The sequence below is a fragment of the Cricetulus griseus genome, chromosome X (assembly GCF_003668045.3).
Source record: "Cricetulus griseus strain 17A/GY chromosome X, alternate assembly CriGri-PICRH-1.0, whole genome shotgun sequence".
Lineage (NCBI taxonomy): Eukaryota > Metazoa > Chordata > Mammalia > Rodentia > Cricetidae > Cricetulus > Cricetulus griseus.
Genome location: NC_048604.1, coordinates 126,159,636 through 126,181,914, shown reverse-complemented (window position 1 = coordinate 126,181,914; position 22,279 = coordinate 126,159,636). Strand labels below are relative to the sequence as shown.

The window sequence follows — 22,279 nt, the reverse complement described above, 5'->3', positions numbered from 1 at the left end:
GTAATACTATTTGTACCAGCAGGCTAACAGCCATTATGGCATATAGGCCAGTAATTGGCAAATTAGCATCCTCCTCAAACAGTGAATTCACGTAATTAGCAAAAATATTACCAATTTTAGCAAATGATAAATATTCCACCATAATTTTACCTGATTTCTACTCCAGATGCAGTATCTATCTTTGATCAGTGGGTGGCACAGGTGTTCAGTTATTCCAAAGCAGTGTTTGACAGTGGTGGGTGGCAGCTGTGGAGAGAAGTCACAAAAGCGGCTGTGCTTATCTTAGAAAGTATATGGCCTTGCGGCTGCAACCAGTGAATGAGGCACAGCTTTAAGGCCACTGCACGGACCCTGCTGAAAGCCAAGTCCTACTCCAACTTGGTTCTAGGGCTGGAGGCCCCCTGGGCACAGGTAGGCAGCAGTTCAGACTGATGGTCCCAAGCACACGCTGGTAAAACTGTAGGAGATCTGTGTGAGTCTCCAAGCTGGGAGCAGCTCAGCAGCAATGGTCAGCTGGGAGCTTGGAACACCTTTGAAGAGAGGGACCTTTCCCTGCCAAGGCTGCAGGCTGGGTGGGCCCCACAGCCTGTTCCAAATGGGGTGTAGGTTTTCAATATCCCACTCCTGACAAGCAGATATAGTGGGAAATTACCAATATGGAGCCAAGTAGAAATATAAGGGTATTTAATAGGGAAAAGCCTTATTTACAAAGCAACCCAGCCAGGCAGCTTGGCAGCAGTCTGTCCAGCAGGTACTAAAGTGAAACCGAAAGAGAAAACACAGTCCCATGCAAGTATCACTCTACATCACCCTGACCACACACTCAAAAGCGTGGTCAGGCACACCTAAGTAGGTGTGGCTACAGCTTCCTCTACAAGGAGGTTTGCTCAGTCGAAAGAGTCGACTTGGCAAGGGCATACCCTTTGCAGGTGAAGATATCCCTGCTGGGAGAGATCACTACCTTAGAAGTCGCCCTGCAGAAAGGGGTTAAACCATGGAGGAAAGACCTTCCACAGGGAAATAACACGTGACATGGAGAAATCACCCCCTGAAGACAAGCAGCCCTACAGAGGAGGGTCACTCAGCAGATTGGGGACCATCTGCAGGGCAAAATCACCCCACGGGAAGAGGCAGGCATTCAAAGAAAAGCTGCAGTGCAGAGAAACATCTACTTGAGGAGAGAAAGGCCCTGCAGAGAAAGGCCCATCTTCCAAGATAATCCACTCTGCAGAGAAAGTTCTCGCTGTGGAGAGAGGCCACCCTGCTAAGAAAAAGAGACAGCTCTCTATCACAAAAGGGAGCACAGAGAAGAAATTTTGTTCTGGGGATAGTGGTGAGTTTCACAACAGCTACACTGATGAGGAAAGTTAAACAGGAAATGCGTGCTCTGTGGAGAAAGGTCATCACTCTGATGAGAAAGGCTGTCTTGTAGAGAAACCCTCTTCAGGTTCCATGCCTATGGTGCTAGTGCCAGAGCACATGAAGAATAACCCAGATGAGGAAAGTAACACAGGAGAGAAGGGGTGCTTGGTGGAGGAAGGTCTTCATTCCATGGAGCAAGGTTTTCATGTAGAGAAACCTTCTTCAGGATTCATACCTACAGTGCCAGTGCCAGAGCACATGAAGAATACTACAGAAGACGAAAGCAACACAGTAAAGAATGGGTGCTCTGTGGAGGAAGGTCATCACTCCATGGAGCAAGGCTTTCATGTAGAGAAAACTTCTTCAGGATCCATGCCTATGGTGGCCGTGCAAGAGCAGATGAAAAAACCCCAGAAGAGGAAAGTAACACAGGAGAGAATGGGTGTTCTGTGGAGGAAGCTCATCACTCCATGGAGCAAGGCTTTCATGTAGAGAAACCTTCTTCAGGATCCATGCCTACGATGCCAGTGTCAGAGCACATAAAGAATGCTGCAGAAAGCAGAATTGTCAACCAGTCAAGTAGCCCAGGTCCCTCATGAGAATGTGGCTGGGGTTGTAACCACTGGTCAGCGAATGCAGGCAGTGAATCCTAGAAAAGGAGTTGAATTGAAGTTGCCTCAAGAACTAAAAGCATGTCTTGTTGAGGACTGGGACTTGGTAAACAAGCAAAAGCAGATATTCCAACTCCCTGCTGAGAAGAATGTAGATCACATTCTCGAAAACTATGTGACTTTCTTGAAGTCACAGAAAAAGTCTGATAATATGCAATATTCCGTTGATGAACTTGTGTATTGAATTAGAGTGTATTTCAACAAGATCCTGGGCAGTCAGCTGCTCAGTCAGTTTGAAAACCCCAGTATGCCAACATCCTCCTTGCTTACCCAGATATTCCGATGTCTCAGATTTATGGGGCTCCATACCTCCTGCGATTATTTGTGATCATTGGGACTGCTTTGGATTATTCATCACTTAATACTCATAATCTTATGTCAGTGTCCCGCTATATGCATGGTTTCCTTAATTACCTAGCAGAGAATTCCATTTCTCTCTTTGGTGCGAGCAATTACAAAATGGGAGATGGTAATTGGGATTGTCATGTAAATCAATCTTGTTTCCAATTCAAATAACAAAATGATAAAAAATAAATAAATAGATAAAAAAATTAAAAAAATAGGAAACCCTGATATTAACCACATATTGCTTCAAAGCCCTGTGAGGGTCTGCAGACTACTCTGTTATGACCTAGAACAGTAAACATTTCAATCTTTGCTGATTTCGTTGTGTGTTTGGTGTTCTTGAAAACTATGCACATTCAAGAGGGCTTAATATTTCAGGTTGCTTATTGTTCTGTTCAGACATAAAAATATTAAAAGTTCAAAACAAATAAATGTTCACTAACAATTTGTGTTGCTTATTTGACAATATTGTTCAAATGTTGGTGCTTCTATCCCTTCCACATCATGAGTTTTTACTAGGTGTTCATATTGCATGATAAAATGCCTTTGGTCCTAGGGCTAAAGGATAACCATAATGGATATACCCCAGACACATGCATGCACATAATTAAAAATATAAAATCCTTTCAATATGTAAAAAATGATTGAAGATGTATCTAAGCAGTCCCTGATTGACTCCTTGGTTTCAACAGAGAAAGGAGCAAAAAAAGAGGAGGGATTGAGGAGAAGGAAATGGAAGGAAGGGTATAATGAGAAAAGGTAGAGGGCTTGATAGATAGGGTAGGAGAAGAGGTAGGAATGAGAGGCAAGGAAAAAGAGGCAGAAATGGGGAGGAGAAAAATAGGTGTAGAAGAACAGGAGAGGAGGAAGAAAATGAATAGGACATGTAGGAGGGGAAAGAGAAGAGCAGGGAGGAGGGAGACAAGTAAGGGGAGAAGTTACAAGAGGAATATTAGTGGAGGGAGAGAAGAAATGGGAGGAAGAATAAAAGGCAGAGTGGAGAAGGAAGAGGAAAGAATGAAGAGAAGAAAGAGTGAAGTAAAGAGGAAGGAGAGAAGGTAGAGAGCAGGTGGAGTTGGAGGGGAAGGAATAAAGGGAGAAGAAGAGGGGAAGAGATAAGAAAGAAATGGAGGGAAACGAGAAGGATAAGAAAAGGAGGGGTGGAGAAGAAAGGGGAAAAGAGTGACAGTGAAGCAGGAGGGGAGAATAAGAAAAGAATATGAGGGAGGAGAAGGAGGAATAGAGAGGAGAAGGCGAGAGATAGACGAGTTGAGTGAAGAGAATGAAGTAGAGGGAAGAGAAGAGTGAGGAGAAGGGGAGATCTAGATAGAGCTAAAAGACAACAAAGGAAGATCACAGGGATACAAATTGGAAAGGAAGAAGTCAAACTGATAGTCTACATGAGTAACCTGGAAAACTCTACCAGTAAAAACCAACAGCTGATAAATACTTTCAGCAAATTAACAGGATACAAATTTAACTCAAAAAATTATTAGCAGTACTATAAACAGATGATGAATGGAATGAGAAAGAAATCAGAGAAATATCAAACTTCAAAATATCCACAAGCATCATAACATATGTTTGGCTAACATTAACCAAAAAAAAATGAAAGACCTCTACAGTAAGAACTTTGAGTACTTTTAAAAGGAAATTAAAGAAGAAACCGAAGAATGGAAAGCTCTCCCATGCTCTTGGATAGGTAGATTCAACATAGTAAAAATGGCAATCTTCTCAAAAGTAATCTACAGATTCAATGAAATCCCCATCAAAATCCCAACACAGTTCTTCACAAACCTTGAAAGAACAATACTCAACTTTATATGGTAAAACAAAAATCCCAGGATAGCCAAAACACCTCTGTACAAAAAAAGGATCGCCTAGTGGCATCACCATCCCTGACTTCAAGCTCTATTATAGAGCCATAGTTCTAAAAACAGCTTGCTATTGGCACAAAATTAGACAGGTAGACCAATGGAATCAAATTTAAAACCCTGATATTAGGGGAGGAAGGGAGGGAGATGGTAATTGGGATTGTCATGTAAATCAATCTTGTTTCCAATTCAAATAACAAAATGATAAAAAATAAATAAATAGATAAAAAATTAAAAAAATAGGAAACCCTGATATTAACCCGCATGCCTATGAACACCTTATTTTTCACAAAGATGCTAAATCTATACAATGGAAGAAATAAAGCATTTTCAACAAATTGTGCTGGCACAACTGGATTTGGACATGCAGAAGATTGCAGATAGATCCATATCTGTCACCATGCACAAAACTTAAGTGCAAAAGGATTAAAGACCTCAACATAAATCCAGCCACACTGAATCTTCTAGAAGTGAAAGTGGGAAATAACCTTGAACAATAGGTAGAGAGGACCCCTTGCTGAACATTACACCAGTAGCACGGACATTGCGATCTACAATTAATAAATGGGACCTCCTGAAACTGAGAAGCTTCTGTAAGGCAAAGGACACAGTAAGACAAAATGACAGCCCACAGAATGATAAAAGATCTTCACTAACCCCACATCTGACAGAGGACTGATTTGCAAAATATAAAATGAACTCAAGAAGCTAGCCACCAAAACACCAATCAATGAAATTAAAAAGTGGGCTGCAGAACTATATAGAGAATTGTCAACACAGGAATATGAAACGGCTGAAAGACACTTAAGAAAGTGCTCAAAATCCTTGGGCATCAGAGAAATGTAACTCAAAATAACTCTGACATACCACCTCACATCTGTCAGAATGGCTAAAATAAAAAACACCAAAGACAATCTATGCTGGAATGGATGTGGAGAAAAAGGAACACTCCTCTATTGCTGGTGGGACTGTATACTTGTAAGATCACTTTGAAAATCAGTATGTCAGTGCCTCAGAAAAATGGGAATCAGTCTACCTCAAGATTCAGCAATTCCTCTCTTGGGCATATACCCATTTAATGTATGTCCATAAAACAAGGACATATGCTCAATCAACTTCATAGTAGCATTGTTTGGAACAGCCAGCAACCTAGATGCCCCTCATCTGAAGAATGGATAGAGAAAATGTGGTACATTTATACAATGGAGTACTACTCAGCAGAAAAAAGCAATGAATCTTGGAATTCACAGGCAAAAGGATAGAAATAGAAGAAACCATCCTGAGTGAGGTAACCCAGTCACAAAGACAAACATGGAATTGACTCACTCATATATAAATTTTAGAGATAGAGCAAAGGATTACCAGCCTACAATCCTCTTCACCAAAGACACTAGGAGACAAGAAGGACTCTAGGGGAGAAATGCATGGACCCCAGGAATGGGAAGGGTCAGGAACTCCTGAGCTAATTCGGAGCATGGGGTTTGGGGACATGGAGCTGCTATAATGAGAGGAGGAGGAGAGGAGAGGAGTAAATGGAGGAATAGAAATATTGAGTTGGGGGAAGAATCGTGGAGAAGAGGATGAAATATACCATATTAGAGGGAGTCATTATAGGTCCAATGAGAGATCTGGCACTAGGGAGATTTACAAAGACCTACAAGGATGACACGAACTGACAATCCTTGCAATGGTTTAGAGGATAACCTAAATGCCCTTCCCCTATAATGAGACTGATGACTACTTTTTGTGCCATCCTAGGGCCTTCATCTACTGGGTGATGGAAGCAGAGGCAGACACCCACAGATATACTCTGAACTGAACTCTGGATCTTGGGTGCAGAGAGGGAGAAATGAAGACCAAAGGGTCAGTACCAGGCTGGTGAAACCCACAGAAACAGCTGGCCTGTACAAGGGGGAAAACATGGACCCCAGACTGCTGTCTGGGAGGCCAGTACCAGACTGACCCAGACTCCTGAACATGGATGTCAATTAGGAGCCCTCCATACTCTAGGGTCCCCTGTAAGTGGATTAGTATTTTGCACTGGTGTAAGAACGGACTTTGAGAGCCCATCCCACGTGAAGGATGCACTCTCAGCCTGGACACATGGGGTATGGCCAGTGCCAGCCCAGGATGATGTGGTGGACTTTGTGGAGTTCCCGTTGAGGGCCCTACCTTGCTTGGATAGTGGAGGTAGTATGGGGTGTGGGGTAGGTCCGTGGTTGGGAGAGATGAGTGGGGGCTGCAGTCTGGCAATCCTTTACTCTATGACTGAAATCCATATATGAGTGAGTAAATGCAATGCCTCTCTTTTTGTGACTGGGTTACCTCACTCAGAATGGTTTCTTCTGGTTCCATTCAGTTGCCTGCAAATTTCAATATTCCATTCCTTTATTTTTTCCCACTGAGTAGTACTACATAGTGTAAATGTACCACATTTTCTCTATCAATTTTTCAGTAGAGGGGAATCTATGTTTTTTCCAGGTTCTAGCTATTACAAATAATGCTGCTAAAACATAGTGAACAGATGACCTTGTTGTAGAAGTGTGCTTCTTTTGGGTATATGCCTAAGAGTGGAATTGCTGGATCTTGTGGTAGACTAATTCCCATTTTCCCAAGGAATCTCCATACGCATTTCCAAAGTGGTTGTAAGAGTTGACACTACCACCAGCAGTGGAGGAGTGTTCCTCTTTCTCCGCATCCTCTCCAGGATAAGCTGTCATTGGTATTTTTGATTTTAGTCATTCTGACAGAAGTAAGATGATATCTCAGAGTTGTTTTGATTTGCATTTTTCTGGTGGCTAAGGATATTGAGCACTGCTTTATGTGTCTTTCAGCCACTTTAGATTGCTCTATTGAGAATTGTCTATTTACTTCTGTACACCACATTTTAATTGGATTATTTGGTGTTTTGGAAACTAGCTTCTTGAGTTCTTTATAAATTTTGGAGATCATTCATCTGTCTGATGTGGGGTTGGTTAATATCTTTTCCCAATCTCTGGGCTGTTGTTTTGTCTTGTTGACTGTGTCCTTTGCCTTATAGAAGCTTCTCAGTTTCAGGAGGTTCAATTTATTAATTGTGAATCTCAGTTTCTGTGCTACTGGTGTTATGTTCAGGAAGTGGTCTCCTGTACCAATTTGTTTAAGGGTATTTCCTATTATCTCTTCTAATAAGTTCATTGTTTCTGGGTTTATGCTGAGGTCATTGATCCATTTGGACTTAAGTTTTGTAGATGATGATAGACATGAATATATCTAGAGTCTTCTACATGCTAGCATCCAGTTATGCCAGCACCATTTGTTGAAGATTCTTTCTTTATTCCACTGTATAATTTTGGCTTCTTTGTCAAAAATCAGTTGTTCATGGGAGTGTTGGTTAATAACAGGTTTTCAACTCTATTGGATGGGTGTACCTGTCTATTTTTGTGCAAATACCAAGCTGGTTTCAGGATTATAACTCTGTAAAAATCTTGAAATCAGGGATGGTGATGCCTCCGGAAGTTCTTTTATTGTACAGGTTTGTTTTGGCTATACTGGATCTTTTGTTTTTCCATATTATGTTGAGAATTGTTTTTTTATGATCTGTGAAGAATTGTGCTGGGATTTTCACGGGGATTGCATCAAATATGTAGATTGCTTTTGGCAAGATTGCCATTTTTACTATAGTGATCCTACCTACCCAAGAACATGGGAGATCCTTCCATTTTCTTGTATCTTTTTAATTTCTTTCTTTAAAGACTCAAAATTCTTATGATACACGTCTTTCATTTTTTTGGTTAGGGTTGCTCAAGGTATTTTATTTTGCTTGTTGCAATTGGAAAGGGTAAAGTTTCTCTGATTTCTTTCCCCTCAAATTTATCATCCATATAAAGTAGGGCTACTGTTTTTTTTTTTTTGATTTAATTTTGCCACTTTCCTGAACTTGCTTATCAGCTGTAGGAGTTGCCTGGTAAAGTTTTTCAGGTCACTTATGTAGACATCTGCAAACTGTGAAAGTTTTACTTCTTCCTTTCCAAACTGTATCCGCTTGATCTCCTTTTTTTTTTTTTTTTTGTCTTATTGTTCTAGCTAGAACTTCAAGGACAATACTAAAGAGATATGGAACAAGCCTTGTCTTGTTCCTGATTTTAGAGGAATAGCTTTGAGGTTCCCTTCATTTGTTTGATTTTGGCTGTGGGCTTGGTTTATATTGTTTTTATTATGTTCAGGTATGTTCATGCTATTCCTGATCTCTCCAGGACTTTTATCATGAAGGGATGTTGGCTTTTGTCAAAGGCTTTTTCCGCATCTAGTGAGATGATCAAATGGTTTTTCTTTTTCAATTCTTTCATATGGTGGATTACATTGATAGATTTTCGAATGTTGAACAAACCCTGCATCTGTGGGAATAAGCCTACTTGATCATGGTGGGTGATTTTTCTGATATGTTCTTGGATTCGGTTTGCCAATGTTTTATTAAGCACCTTTGCATCAATGTTTATGAGGGATATTGGACTATAGATCTCTTTCTTAGTTGTGTCTTCGTGTGTCTTGCTTACCAATGTAATTGTGGCCTCATAAAAAGAGTTTGGCAATGAAATTTCTGCTTCTATTTCGTGGAAAAATTTGAGGAGTATTGGTATTAGCTCTTCTTTTAATTTCTGATAGAATTCTGCAGTGACGCTATCTGGCCCGGGCTTTTTTTGGTTGGGAAACTTTTGATGACATCTTTTATTTCATTAGAGGTTTTAGGTTGGTTTAAGTTGCTTATCTGTTCTTGATTCAATTTTGGTAAGTGATATTTGTCCAGAAAATTGTCCTTTTCCTTTAAATTTTCAAATTTTGTGGAGTACAGGTTTTCAAAGTATGACCTGAAGATTCTCTGGATATCCTCAGTGTCTGTGGTTCTATTCCCCATTTTGTTTCTGATTTTGTTAATTACATTGCACTCTCTCTCTGCCTTTTGGTGAGTTTGGATAAAGGTTTGTCTATCTTGTTGATTTCCTCAATGAACAGACTCCTTGTTACATTGTTTCTTTGAATTGTTTTCTTTGTTTCGACTTTATTGATTTCTATGCTCTGATTATTTCCTGGCTTCTACTCCTCAGGGTTGAATTTGCTTCCATTAATTCTAGAGGTTTTAGCTGTAATGTCAACACTCTGGTGTGACTATTCTTTAGTTCCTTTATGTGAGCACTTAGAGCTATGAACTTTCCTCTTAGTACTTCTATCACAGTGTCCCATAAGTTTGGGAATGGTTTGTCTTTATTTTCATTGACTTCTAGGAAGTCTTCAATTTATTTCTTTATATATTCCTTGACCCAGGAATGGTGCAATTGCGTGTTGTTCAATTTCCATGACTTGGTAGGTTTTCTGCAATTTGTGTTGTTTTTGAATTCTAAATTTAAAGCATGGAGGTCTGATAAGACACAGGGATTATTCCTATTTTTTTTTGTACCTGTTGAGGTTTGCTATGTTGCCAAATATGTCATCACTTTTTGAAAAGATTCCATGTGATGCTGAAATGAAAGTATATCTTTGTGTTTTTCATGGAATGTTCTATAGATGTCTACTAATACCAGTTGGTTCATAACTTCTGTTAGTTCCTTTGTCTCTTTGTTATATTTCTCTCTGGTGGTCCTGTCCAGTTGTGAGAGTTGGGGAGTTGAAGTCTCCCATTATAAGTGTGGGAGGTCTTATTTGTGATTTGAGTTTTAATAATCTTTCTTTTAAGAATGTTGTAATCTTTGTATTTGGGGCATAGATGTTTAGCATTGAGACTTGTTCCAGATGGATTTTTCCTATGATGGATAAGAAATGACCTTGTTCATCTCTATTGATTGATTTTAATTTGAATTCTAAGTTGTTAGATACCAAGATAGTTACCCCAATTTGTTTCTTGGGTCCATTTGATTGGAATATTTTATCCCCACCCTCTACTCTGAGGTAATGTCTGTGTTTGAATTTGAGGTATGTTTCTTGTATGCAGCAGAAGATTAGATACTGTCCTCATATCTAATCTGTTAGCCTGTGTATTTTATTTTTTTTCAAATTTTTAAATTTGAATTAGAAACAGGATTGTGTTACATGACAATCCCAGTTCTCTTCTCCCACCCATCCTCCCCTACCCTCCCAACTAAATCCTTATCTGTCACATATCTTTTCTGCTCCCCCTGGATGGTGAGTCCTTCCATAGAGTGTCATCAGAATCTTTCATATCCTTTGGGATAGGTCCTAGGCCCACCCCCATGTTTCTTGGCTGAGGGAGTATTCCTCTATATGGAATGGGCTCCCAAAGTCCACACCTATACTAGGGATAAATACTGGGCTTCTACAGGTGGTCCCATAGAATTCTGAGGTTTCCTCACAGAAACCCATGTTCCTGGGGACTGGATCATTCCCATGCTGGTATTCCAGCTATCAGACTGGGAAGCAAGAGTTCCCAGATGTTCAGGTAGGATGTTTCTGTGTGTTTCACCAGCCTGGTCTGGAACTCTGTGCTCTTCACTCATCCTTCTCTGCATCTGGGTTCCAGTTCATATCGGTGATTAGTTATGGGTGTCTGCTTCTACTTCCACCAGATGCTGGATGAAGGCATATAAGTCAATCATCAATCTCATAGTCAGGGGAGGGTATTTAAGGTAGCTTCTCCTCCATTGCTGAGATAGTTAGCAGGTGCCATCTTTGTAGATCTCCAGACATTTCTGTAGTGCCTGATTTCTCTGTAACCCAAAAATGGCTCCCTCTATTATGAAATCTCCATTCTTGTTATCATGTATTCTACCCCTGACTCATACTTTCTGCTCCCTCATGTCCTCAGCATCCCTCTTCTTCTCCCCTTCTCATTCTCCTAGCTCCCTCCCCCCTCTTCCAATTTGCTACCAATTTGCTCAGTAGATCTTAACCTCTCCCCTTCTACAGGGGACCATGTATGTCTCTCTTAGGGACCTCCTTGTATATTAGCTTCTTTGGCAGTGTGGATTGTAGGCTGGTAATCCTTACCCTATGTCTAAAACCCACATATGAGTGAGTACATACCATGTTTGACTTTTTGCGATTGGGTTACCTCACTCAGAATGCTTTCTTCTATATCCATTCATTTTCCTGCAAATTTCAAGATTCCGTTGATTTTTTTCCACTGAGTAGCACTGCATTTTGTAAATGTACCACATTTTCTCTATCCATTCTTCGGTTGATGGGCGTTTAGGCTGCTTCCATTTTCTGGCTATTGCAAATAGTGCTGCTATGAACATTGTTGAACATATGTCCTTGTTGTATGAATGTGCTTCTTTTGGGTATATACGTAAGAGTGGAATTGCTGGATCTTGTGGTAGACTGATTCCCATTTTTTGAGGAGTTGCCATACTGATTTCCAAAGTGGCTGTACAAGTTGGCACTACCATCAGCAGTGGAAAAGTGTTTCCCTTTCTCCACATCCTCTACAACATGAACTGTCATTGGTGTTTTTGATTTTGGCCATTCTGTCAGGAGTAAGATTGTATTTCAGAGTTGTTTTGATTTGCATTTCCCTGATGGCTAAGGATGTTGAATACTTTCTTATGTGTCTTTCAGTCATTTTAGATTCCTCCATTGAGAATTATCTATTTAGTTCTGTACCCCATTTTAATTGGGTTGTTTTATGTTTGCGGGACCAGCTTCTTGAGTTTTTGTATATTTTGGGGATCAATCCTCTGTCAGATGTGGGATTGGTGAATATCTTTTCCCAATCTGTGGACTGCCATTTACTCTTGCTGTCTCATTTGCTTTACAGAAGCTTCTCAGTTTGAGGAGGTCCCATTTATAAATTGTTGACCTCAGTGTCTGTGCTACTGGTGTAATGTTCAGGAAGAAGTCTCCTGTACCAATTAATTCAAGGGTATTTCCCACTTTGTTTTCTAATAGGTTCAGTGTAGCTTGATTTTTGTTGAGTTCTTTGATCCATTTTAACTTAAGTTTTGTGCAAAGCGATAGGTTTGGGTCTAACTGCAGTCTTCTACATGTCTGCAACCAGTTATGCCAGCACCGTTTGTTGAAGATGTTCTCTTTGTTCCATCGTATAAATTTGGATTGTTTGCCAAAAATCAGGTGTTCATAGGTGTGTGGGTTAATATCAGGTTTTTCAACTCTATTCCATTTTGTGCCACTACCAAGCTGTTTTTAGGACTGTAATAAAGCTTGAAGTCAGGGATAGTGATTCCTCCAGATGTTCCTTTATTTTATAGGGATATTTTGGCTATCTTGGGTCTTTTGTTTCCCCATATAATGTTGAGATTTGTTTTTTCAAGGTCTGTGAAGAATTGTGTTGGGATTTTGATGGGGATTGCATTGAATCTGTAGATTGCTTTTGGCAAGATTGGCATTTTTACTATGTTGATCCTACCTATCCAAGAGCATGGGAGATCTTTCCATTTTCTGGTATCTTCCTTAATTTCTATCTTTAGAGACTCAAAATTATTATGGTACAGGTATTTCACATTTTTGGTTAGTGTTACCCCAAGGTATTTTATGTTGTTTGTGGCAATTGTAAAGGGTAATGTTTCTCTGATTTCTTTCTCCCTCAAAGTGTCATCGGTATATAGTTGGGCTATAGAATTCTTTGAGTTAATCTTGTATCATGCTACATTGCTAAAGGTGTTTATTAGCTGTAGAAGTTTCCTGGTAGAGTTTTTCGGGTCACTAATGTAGACTATCATATTGTCTGCAAATAGTGAGAGTTTGACTTCTTCCTTTCCAATTTGTATTCCCTTGAATAGGGACTACAAGGACTGCTAGGACTTCAAGGACAATATTGAAGTAGTATGGAGAGAGTGGACAGCCTTGTCTTGTCCCCGATTTTAGAGGAATTGAATCGAGTTTCTCTCCATGTAATTTGATGTTGGCGGTTGGCTTTCTGTATATTGCTTTTATTGTTTTGAGGTATGTTCCTGTTATTCCTGATTACTCCAAGACCTTTATAACGAAGGGGTGTTGGATTTTGTCAAAGTCTTTTTGGGCAGCTAGTGAGATGATCATGTGATTTTTTTCCTCAGTCTGTTTACATGGTGGATTATATTGATGGATTTTTGTATGTTCAGCCACCTTTACATCCCTGGGATGAAACCTATTGATCATGGTGGATGATTTCTCTGATATTATCTTGTATTCGATTTTCCAGGATTTTATTGAGTATTTTTGCATCAATGTTCATGAGGGATATTGGTTTGTAGTTCTCTTTCTTATTTGTGTCTTTGTTTGGCTTGGGTATCAAGTTTATTGTAGCCTCATACAAAGAGTTTGGCAATGTCCCTTCTGCCCCTATTTCTGGAACAATTTGAGGAGTATTGGTATTAGCACTTCTTTGAATTTCTGGTAGAATTCTGCGGTGAATCTAGCTGGCCCCGGCCTTTTTTTGGTTGGGAGATGTTTGATGACTGCTTCTATTTCCTTAGAGGTTATAGGTCTGTTTAAGTTGCTTATCTAGTCTTGATTCAATTTTGGTAAGTGGCAACTGTCCAGAACATTGTCCATTTCCTTTAAATTTTCCAATTTTGTGGAGTATAGGTTTTCAAAGTATGACCTGAAGATTCTCTGGATTTCCTCAGTGTCCATAGATATGTCCCCCTTTTCATTTCTGATTTTATTAATTTGCATGTTCTCTCTCTGTCTTTTGGTTAGTTTGGATAATGGTTTGTCTATCTTGTTGATTTTCTCGAAGAACCAACTCTTTGTTATACTGATTTTTGAATTGTTTTCTTTTTTTCGACTTTATTGATATCTGCCCTCAGTTTGATTATTTCCTGGCGTCTGCTCCTCCAGGGTGAATTTGCTTCCATTTTTCTAGAGCTTTCAGCTGATATGAAATCTCTAGTGTGGCTATTCTCTAGTTTCTTCATGTGAGCACTTAGAGCTATGGACTTTCCTCTTAGTACTGCTTTCAAAGTGTCCCATAAGTTTGGGGATTTTTCTGTCAACATTTTCATTGAATTGTAAGAAGTCTTTAATTTCTTTCTTTATTTCTTTCTTGACCCAGGAATGTTGCAATTGCATGTTGTTCAATTTCCATGAGTTGGTAGGTTTTTTGCACCTTGATTTGTTTTTGATTCCTAACTTTAATGCATAGTGGTCTGATAAGACACAGGGTATTATTCCAATTTATTTGTACCTGTTGAGGTTTGCTATATTGCCAAGAATGTGGTCGTTTTTTGAGAAGATTCCATGTGACGCTGAAAAGAAGATATATTCTTTTGTGTTTGGATAGAAAGTTCTAGAAATGTCTGTTAATCCCAATTGGGTCATAACTTCTGTTAGTTCCTTTGTCTCCTTTTTATGTTTCTGTCTGGTTGTCCTGTCCAGTGGTGAGAGTGGGGTGTTGAAGCCTCCCAATTTAACTGTGTGAGGCCTTATTTGTGATTTGAGTTTTAATAATGTTTCTTTTACGAATGTTGGTGCCTTTGTATTTGGGACATAGATGTTTAGAATTGAGAATTCTTCCTGATGGATTTTTCCTGTGATGAATATGAAATGAACTTCTTCATCTCTTTTGATTGATTTTAGTTTGAAATCTATCTTGTTAGATACTAGGAGAGCTCCCCAGCTCGTTTCTTGGGTCCATTTGATTGGAATATCTTATCCCAACCCTGTACTCTGAGGTAATGTCTGTCTTTGAATTCTATGTGTGTTTCTTGTATGCAGCAGAAGGATGGATTCTGTCTTCATACCAAATCTGTTAGCCTGTGTCTTTTTATAGGCAAGTTAAGACCATTAATATTGAGGGAAATTAAGGTCCATTGTGTGTTTAATCTTGTTTGTTTTTGGTTTGTTGTTGATACTGGTATTGTATGTGGATTTAACCTGCCTTTTATTTTGTGTTTTTTGTAGAGTTGGATTATCTATTGCCTATGTTTATGCGAGTGTAGTTAATTTCCTCAGGTTGGAATTTTGCTTTCAGTACTTTCTGTAGGGCTGGATTAGTGGCTACATATTGTTTAAATCTGGTTTTGTTGTGGAATATCTTGTTTTCTCCATTTATAGTGATTGAAAGCTTTGCTGGGTATAGTAGTCTGGGCTGGCATCCATGTTCTCTCAGAGTTGGTACAATATCTATCCAGGTCCTTCTAGCTTTCAGAGTTTCCATAGAGAAATCTGGTGTAATTCTGATAGGTTTGCCTGTATATTTAACTTGGCATTTTTCCCGTATTGCTCTTAATATATTTTCTTTATTCTGTACCCTTGGTGATTTAATTATTATGTGACGAGCGGACTTTCTTTTGTGGTCCACTCTATTTGGCCTTCTGGAGGGTTCCTGTGCTTTCATAGGCATGTCTTTCTTTAGGTTGGGAAAGTTTTCTTCTATGATTTTGTTGCACCTTTTTTTTGGTTTCTTCACCTTCTTCTATACCTATTATCCTTAGGTTTGGTCTTTTCACGATGTCCCATATTTCCAGGATATTTTGTCTTATGGATTTGTTAGACTTCTGATTTTCTTTGCTTAACGAGTTTATTTCCTTGAGTTTGTCTTCAGTGTCTGAGATTCTGTCTTCCATCTCTTGTATTCTTTTGGTTATGCTTGCATCTGTGGTTCCAGATTGTTTACTCAGCCTTTCCATTTCCAGCATTCCCTTAGTTTGTGCTTTCTTTATTGGATCTAATTCATTTTTCAAGTACTGAACTGTTTCCTTCAGCAGTTTAATTGTATTTTCTTGGCTTTTTTGGCTTTCCATGATTTCTTGCATCTTTTGGTTTGTCTTTTCTTCCATTTCTCTGAAGTATTTTCTGATTTCCTCTCTTAGGTTCTCTATCATCTGCATGAAGTTGTTTTTAAGGTTGTTGTGTAGGGGAAGCTGTAGCCACACCTACTTAGGGGCTGGCTACAAGTATGCCTGACCATGCTTTGGAGGGTGTGGTCAATGTGATGTAGAGCAAGACTGGAAGGGCACTGTGTCTCTCTTTCGGTTTCACTTTATGTCACCCTGACCACGCCCTTGCAAGTGTAGTCAGGCATACCTGTAGCCAGCCCCTAAGTAGGTGTGGCTACAGCTTCCCCTACATTGCTGTGTTCTGCTTCTTCTGTTTTGGGATGTTCATGTCTTGCTGGTGTAGAGCCCCTAGACTCTGGTGGTGTCATATTATTTTTCCTGTTGTTGGATATGTTCTTATATTGTCATCTTCCCATTTCTTTTTCCAGTGGGGACAGTTGTTGTCACTTCCTTTCTTGGTGTGTATGGGTCTGGTGTTCTCTTCAGGTGTGTGCAATTGACTTTGATACTTTGATGGGTTTTTAGTTGGGTGCAGGCAGGTCTGAGGCACTAGCTCTCCAAGGGGGTGAGAGCAGCACTGGCACAGAGATGTCAGCAGACTCTGGATTGCTTGGTCCTCAGGGGTCGAGTTTTCCTGTGGAAGATTCCTGGGCAGTGTTTGCCAGGGTGGGCAGATGGAAGTTTGGCCCAAGGCAGGGGCTGAAGCAGCTCCCCTCTGTACTCTCTGCACTCTGTGGGGGCCAGAATAGCCCAGCGATCTCAACAGAGTTAGGATCCCAGGGCCAACAGGGACCAATTCAGTCTGCCGGCAGATCCCGGAGCGGGATTTTCCAGGGTGAGCAGGCAGAAGTTGGGCCCAAGTTAGGGGCCAAATCAGCTCACCTCTGCACACTCTGCACTCTGTGGGGGCCGGAATAGCCCAGCAATCTCAGCAGAGTCAGAATCCCAGGGTCCTCAGGGACCAATTCAGTCTGCTTGCAGATCCCGGGCAGGATTTGCCAGGGTGGTCAGATAGAAGTTGGGCCTAAGCAGGGGATGAAGCAGCTCACCTCTGCACTCATTGCACTCTGTGGGGGCTTGAATAGCCTGTGCATTTTAGTAAGACAGTTAAGCTATTAAGTTATTAATATTAAGGGAAATCAAGGACCATTGAGTGTTTATTCTTGTTTGTTTTTGATTTGTTGTTGGTAGTTGTATTGTATGTGGATTTACTCTGCTTTCTGTTTTTGGTTTTCAGTAAAGTGGGATTATCTGTTGCCTATGTTTTTGTGAGTGTAGTTAATTTCCTCAGGTTGGAGTTTTCCTTCCAGTACTTTCTGTAGGGCTGGATTAGTGGTTACACATTGTTTAAATCTGGTTTTGTCATGGAATATCTTGTTTTCTCCATTTATAGTTAATGAAAGCTTTGTCGTGTATAGTATTCTGGGCTGGATTTCAGAGTTTCCATGGAGAAGTCCAGTGTAATTCTGATAGGGTTGCCTTTATATGTTACATGGCATTTTTCCTTTGCTCTTCTTAATATCCTTTCTTTATTCTGTATGTTCGGCATTTTAATTATTATGTGCTGAGGGGACTTTCTTTTGTTGTCCATTCTATTTGGTGTTCTGTAGGCTTCTTGTACTTTAATTGGCATGTCTTTCTTTATGTTGGGAAAGTTTTCTTCTATGATTTTGTTGAATATGTTTTCTGCACCTTTGAGTTGGGTTTTTTCAATGTCTTGTATACTTATTATCCTTAGGTTTGTTCATTTCATGGTGTCCCATAATTCCTGGATATTTTTTGTTAAGGGTTGGTTAGACTTAAGATTTTCTTTTTGGTGAATTTATGTCTTCTAGTTTATCTTCAGCATCTGAAATTCTGTCTTCCATCTCTTTTATTCTGTTGGTTATTATTGCATGTGTGGTTCCTGATTGTTTACACAGATTTTCTACTTGCAGCATTCCCTCAGTTTGTGTTTACTTTATTGTATCTATTTCAGTGTTCAGGCCCTGAACTGTTTCCTTCAGGTGTTTAATTGTATTTTCTTGGCTTTCCTTGATTTCTTGCATCTTTTGGTTACTCTTTTCTTCCATTTCTCTGAAGGATTTTCTGATTTCATTCTTAGGGTCTCTACCATATGCATGAATTTGTTTTTAAGATTGCTCTCTTCTGCTTTATCTGTGTTGGGATATTCAGTTCTTGCTGGTGTAGAGTCCCTAGACTCAGGTGGTGTCATATTGGTTTTCCTGTTGTTGGATATGTTCTTATATTGTCATCTTCCCATCTCTTCTTCCAGTGGGTGCAGGTGTTGTCTCTTCCTTTCCTGGTGTTTATGGTTTCGGGCTTCTCTTCAGGTGAATGAAATGTGCTCCGATACTCTGATGGGTTTAAAGGTTGGTGCAGGCGGTTCTAAGGTGCTTGCTCTCTAGGTGGGTGAGAGCAGGACTAGCACAGAAATGTCAGCAGACTCTGGGTTGCTTGGTCCTCAGGGCCCAATTCAATCTGCCTGCAGTCCCCCAGGTTAGGAGTTCCCAGAGTGGGCAGGCAGAAGTGGGGCCCAAGTCAGGGGCCAAAGCAACTCACCTCTGCACTGCCTGTGGGTGGAATATTCCACTAATCTCAGCAGAGTCAGGGTGGCTTGGTCGTCAGGGACTGACTCATTCTGCCTGTAGACCCTGAGGCAGGATTTCCCAGAGTGGGTATGTTGAAGTTGAGCCCAAGGCAGGGGCCAAAGCATCTCAACTCTGCACTCTGTAGGGTCCAGAATAGCCCTGCAATCTCAGCAGATGCACGATCACTTGTTGCTCTGGATCCGATTCAGTCTGTCTGCAGACTATTAGGCAGGATTTTCCAGAGTGTGCAGACTGAAGTTGTGCCCAAGGCAGGGGCTGAAGCAGTACATAATCTGCAAACAGTGAAAGCTGTACTTCTTCCTTTCCAATTTATTTCACCTTTATCTCCTTTTGTTTTCTTATTGCTCTAGCTAGAACTTCAAGTCCATTATTGAAGAGATGGGGAGAGAGTGGACAGCCTTGTCTTGTTTCTGATTTTAGAAATATCCACTTTGAGTTTCTCTCCATTTGGTTTGATGTTGGTTTGTGGTTTGCTATATATTGCTTTATCATGTTTAGGTATGTTCCTGTTATTCCTGTTCTCTCCAAGATCTTTATCATGAAGGGATGTTGGATTTTGTCAAAGGCTTTGTCAGCATCTAGTGAGATGATCATATAGTTTTTCTTTTTCAGTTTATTTATTTGGTGGATTATATTTATAGGTTTTCATATGTTGAACCATCCTTGTATCCCTGGGAGAAAGCCTACTTGATCATGGTGGTTGATTTTTCTGATGTGTTCTTGGATTTGATTCCCAGTATTTCGTTGAGTATTTTTGCATCAATGTTCTTGAGGGATATTGGCCTGTAATTCACTTTTTAGTTTTGTCTTTCTGTCGCTTGTGTATCAAAGTAATTGTGGCCTGGTAGAAAGTGTTTGGCAATGTAAATTATTCTTTTATTTTGTGTAACAATTTTAGGAGTGCTGTGATTAGCTCTTGTTTGAATTTCTGCTAGAATTCAGCAGTGAAGCCATCTGGCCCTGTTTTTTTTTTTTTTTTTTTTTTTTGGTAGACTTTTGATGACTGCTTCTATATCATTACAGGTTATAGGCAGATGCAAATTATTGATCTGTTTTTGAATTAATTTTGGTAAGTGATATCTATCCAGAAAATTGTCTATTTCTTTTGGGGTTTTGAATTTTATGTAGTACAGCTTATCAAGGTATGACCTTATGATTTTCTGGATTTCCCCAATGTCTGTTATTATTTCCCCCTTTTCATTTCTGATTTTGTTAATTAGCATGCTCTCTCTCTCTGAGTTAGTTTGGATAGAGGTTTGTATAGCTTGTTAATTTTCCGGAAGAACCAACTCTTTGTTGCATTGATTCTTTGTAATGTTTTCCTATTTTCTACTTTATTGATTTCAGCCCTCAGTTTGATTATTTCCTGGTGTGTACTCCTCCTTGGTGAGTTTGCTTCTTTTTGTTCTAGAGCTTTCAGTCATTCTGTCAGTTCTCTAGTGTGGCTATTCCCCAGTTTCTTCATGTGGGCATTTTGTGCTATTAATTTTCCTCTTACCCCTGCTTTCAGTGTCCCATAATTTTGGGTATGTTGTGTCTACATTTTCACTAAATTCTAGGAAGTCTTTAATAAAGTTTTTGTTTTTCTTCGACCCTGGAATGGTGCAATTGTGTATTATTAAATTTCCATGACTTTGTAGGTTTTCTGCAATTTGTGTTGTTGCTGAATTCTAGCTTTAAAGCTTGGTGGTCTGATAAGATACAGGGGGTCATTTCAATTTTTATTATTTGTGGAGGTTTGCTATGTTGCCAAGTATGTTGTCAATTTTATAGTAGGTCCCATGTGGTGAAGAGAAGAAGCAATATTCCTTTTTCTTGGATGGAATGTTCTAAAGATGTCTGTTAGGCCCAATTGAGTCATAACTTCATTTGTTTCTTTGTTAAGTTTCCGTCTGGTTTTCCTGTCTATTGGTGAGGGCAGGGTGATAAAGTCTCCTAATTTATGTGTGTGACGTTTTATCTGTGCTGTGAGCTTTAGTAATATTTCTTTTACTAATGTGGGTGCCTTCATATTTGGGGCATAGATGTTCAGGATTGAGGCTTTATGTCAATGGACTTTCCCTGTAACAAGTATGAAATGACCTTCTATACCTCATTTGATTGATTTTAGTTTGAAGTCCAATTAGTTAGGAAGAAGGACTGCTAAACTAGCCTGTTTTGTGGGTCCATTTGATGGGAAAAATTTTCCCCACACTTTACTGTGAGGTAGTGTCTGTCTTTGAAGTTGAGGTGTGTTTCTTGTATACAACAGAAGGATAGATTCTATTTTCATATCCAATCTGTTAGCCTGTATCTTTTTATAGGCAAGTTAAAACCATTGATTTGAAGCATTGGTTCTTGTTTGTTTTGGATTTATTGTTGGCAGTGCTATTGTGTAGATTTCCCCATCTTCTTTTGGTGTTTGGTAAATGGGATTATCTATTGCCTATGTTTTTATGAGTGTAATTATCGTTGTTGGGTTGTAGTTTTCTACCAGTATTTTCAGTGGGGGTGGATTTCTATTGTTTAAATGTGTTTTGTCATGGAATATCCTATTTTCTCCATCTACAGTGATTGTAAGCTTTGCTGGATACAATAGTCTAGGTTGACATCCATGTTCCATTGGTGTTTGTACATCTATCTGGGACCTTCTGGCTTTAAAGTTTCCATTGAGAATTTGGGAACAATTCTTATAGGTCTGCTTTATATGTTACTTAGCTTTTTTCCTTTGTGTCTCTTAATATTTTTTCCTTATTCTGTAAATTGGGTGTTTTGATTATTATATGGCAAGGGGAATTCTTTTTGTGCTCCAGGCTATTTGGTATTCTGTAAGCTTCTTGTAGTTTCATAGGCAAATTCTTCTTTATGTTGGGGAAGTTTTCTTATCTAATGTTGTTGAATATTTTTTCTGTACGTTTGAGCTGTATTTCTTCACCTTCTTTTATACCTATTATTTGAAGGTTTGGCCATTTCACAGTGCCCCATATTTCCTGGATATTTTGTATCAGGGATTTGTTGGACTTGTGATTTTATGTAGTCAATGACCGTATAACCTCTAATGAGTCTTCAATACTGAGAAACTCTCTTCTATCTCTTGTATTTTATTGGTTATACTCACATCTTTAGCTCCTGATCATTTATCCAGACTTTCTATATAGACCATTCCCTCATTTTGTGTTTTCTTTATTGTTTCTATTTCAGCTTTCATGCTTTGAACTGTTTTGATTGCTTCCTTCACTTGTTTTTTTTTTTTTTTCTTGGCTGTCTTTAGATTCTTTAAGAGAATTATTTATTTCTTGAATTTTTTGTTTTTTTTTATTCTTCTATTTCTTTAATAGATTTTTTCTCATTTCCTCTTTAAGGATCTCAAACATCTTTATAAAGTAGATTTTTAGGTGCGCATTTTCTTCTTCCTCTGTGTTGTGCTTTTCAGGCCTTGTTGGTGGAATCCCTCGATTCTAGTGGTGTCATATTGGTTTTCTGTTGTTGGGTGTGTTCTTACTCTATTGTATTCCCATCTTTTCTTCCAGTGGGTGCAGGTGTGCACTGTCTATCCCTTCTTTTCAACCAGTGGCGTATGTGGGCAAAGACATCAGTGTCTAGATCTCTAGATGGTCTGGCCTCTCCTTGTATTCTCAGATTAGGTCAGTGTGGTTGGGGAACCAAGGTGTTTTCAGACTCAGGGAGGTCCTTTCTGTCTCAACAGAGGTAAGGGTAGTGGAGAA

General features: G+C 39.5%; 1 pseudogene; it reads left to right on the top strand.

Annotated features, from left to right (window-relative positions):
* Nucleotides 1-1,908: 1,908 nt before the first annotated feature.
* Nucleotides 1,909-22,016, top strand: LOC100755747 (annotated as a pseudogene).
* The last annotated feature ends 263 nt before the right edge of the window (nt 22,017-22,279 follow it).